This window comes from Ursus maritimus, unplaced genomic scaffold (genome assembly GCF_017311325.1).
Source record: "Ursus maritimus isolate PB19 unplaced genomic scaffold, ASM1731132v1 scaffold_17, whole genome shotgun sequence".
NCBI lineage: Eukaryota > Metazoa > Chordata > Mammalia > Carnivora > Ursidae > Ursus > Ursus maritimus.
In genome coordinates, this window is record NW_024424119.1 from 12,379,095 (window position 1) to 12,381,505 (window position 2,411).

The 2,411-nt window shown below is 47.8% G+C and overlaps 1 protein-coding gene across 1 annotated transcript in view; it reads right to left on the reverse strand.

Moving 5' to 3' along the window:
* The window catches only part of RPS6 (ribosomal protein S6), a 15,720-nt gene extending 14,832 nt beyond the window's left edge, over positions 1 to 888 (reverse strand). The window contains exon 1 of the mRNA XM_008689807.2: positions 883 to 888. The gene's annotated coding sequence lies outside the window, so the exon portion shown is untranslated. The remainder of the gene's footprint in view (positions 1 to 882) is intronic.
* Between the last annotated feature and the right edge of the window lie 1,523 nt (positions 889 to 2,411).

Genomic DNA, 2,411 nt, shown 5'->3' on the forward strand with positions numbered 1-2,411 from the left:
CCCCCCCCCCAATCCTCTCCGACTTCCAATGTTCCTTGCTCCTGGCCAGAGCCTCCCCGGCTTCTTTTCCCTCTTCCTCCCCTCTCTCCTCCCCTGCAGCCTCCATTTCCTTAAGGGGGAAGGGGGTCCCCACTCCCCAACACACCCTGGTGACGCGCGACCGGGCAGATGGGGGGGGGAGTAGAATTTTCTAAGAAACAGCTTCACCCAGATGCCCAGGGCCAGGCAGAGGTCTGATGACGAGAGCTCCAGCCCCAGCCGCGGTGGTTCGGCGGTGGGCCCGCAGGAGCCGGTGGGCCGGCAGGGGCCGGCGGCTGCAAAGCCCGACGACCACGAAGAAGGAAAGCTTTCCGCCACCCTGCGGAAGAAAACCACCACGCTCTCTCGCAGAACCGGTGCCCGAAGGACTCAGGAGGAAGTGGCCGAAGCAAACCTCGATCCTCCTTCTAACTACACTGCGGGGCCTAAAGCAGAGAACTTTCATGAATGGAGGCCTGCTATTCACGGCCCCCAGGTTCTGTCTAGGAAAGCGGGTGTTTTTCCTGGGTATCACCTTTTCATCCGACGATCCGTTTCAGGCGGCACAGGTTCTGTCTGCCCCAGAATCGATGCAACAGCTGCAGTCCCGCTTGGACCGTCGCAAAGGTTTTGCCGTTTGTTGGCATTTGACACGCGTTGTCCCTGCGGATCCTCTGGCTGCAAGCAGAGCCGCGGGGTTGGCCCAACAGAGTGGCTCACGACGCGATGGCTGGTCGGAGGCGGAGAGCCAGGCGGCCTCATGCATGATTTGCGCGCGCTGGGAAGGAGCGAAGGATTCTGCTCGCTGTGCCACCCGTCCTAGAGCTTTTCCAGGACGGACTCCTGTGTGTACGTTGGACCGACTCTGCGTTTATCCTCTGGAGCCTGGAACGCGCCCCCGAGACGTAAGGGCTGCGGTCAAGAGTAGAACATCGCAGCTCTAGAGGGGTCAGGTTTACCAGCCTCCTTGCAAGTCTGGCTGTTTTGGGGTATCAGAATGTCTTTTGTGGAGTACTAAGTCTACGGATCCGGCCTTTTACCTAATTCATTATCTGGATAAAGTTATAAAAGTAGCCAGAGAGGACTAGGAATTAGGCCATTTGTATAAAACCCAGATCTACTTGAGTGTGTGGTCACGCTATTGTGAAGACTGTTTTCGCTTCACTTGTGTGGGTTTGTAATGAGAGGCTTTCCTTTACCCTTTGCAGCTGAGGCAGCACCTGACAGATCATCTCAGACACACACACGCTCCTGAAAAAATAAAAAAATGAAGTCCTGGCAAGTGTTACCTCACTTTGGGATGTTGTCAGTCCGATAGATGAAATAACTGCTATTTTAATGTAGTTATAATTCATAGCTCTATTACTAGGAATTAAGCATCTTTTTATATATTCTTCTGTTCCATCTTTTACCATTTTCCCCCATTGGATTATGTTTATATATATATATATATTTATATATATATATATATATAACATATATTATTATATAATAACTGTTTATGTAAGGGAAATTAGCCCTGCATAAAAGTTCCACGTGTTTTCCCAGTGTGTAGCATTTTCTTTTTTTCTCCCTCCCACCTTTCCCTTTTTTAAAAAAGCAGCTTTGTGATCACAAAGACAGCATGGTACTGGCACAAAAACAGACACATAGACCAATGGAACAGAATAGAGAACCCAGAAATGGACCCTCAGCTCTTTGGGCAACTAATATTTGATAAAGCAGGAAAAAACATCCGGCGGAAAAAAGACAGTCTCTTCAATAAATGGTGCTGGGAAAATTGGACAGCTACATGCAAAAGAATGAAACTTGACCACTCTCTCACACCATACACAAAAATAAACTCCAAATGGATGAAAGACCTCGATGTGAGACAGGAATCCATCAAAATCCTAGAGGAGAACATAGGCAGCAACCTCTGACACTACAGATAAAGGACTGGTATCCAAGATCTAGAAAGAACTTCTCAAACTCAATACACGAGAAACAAATAAACAAATCAAAAAATGGGCAGAAGATATGAACAGACACTTTTCCAATGAAGACATACAAATGGCTAACAGACACATGAAAAAATGTTCAAAATCATTAGCCATCAGGGAAATTCAAATCAAAACCACACTGAGATACCACCTTACGCCAGTTAGAATGGCAAAAATAGACAAGGCAAGAAACAACAATTGTTGGAGAGGATGTGGAGAAAGGGGATCCCTCCTACATTGTTGGTGGGAATGCAAGTTGGTACAGCCACTCTGGAAAACAGTGTGGAGGTCCCTTAAAAAGTTAAAAATTGAGCTACCCTATGATCCAGCCATTGCACTACTGGGTGTTTACCCCAAAGATACAGACGTAGTGAAGAGAAGGGCCATATGCGCCCCAATGTTCATAGCAGC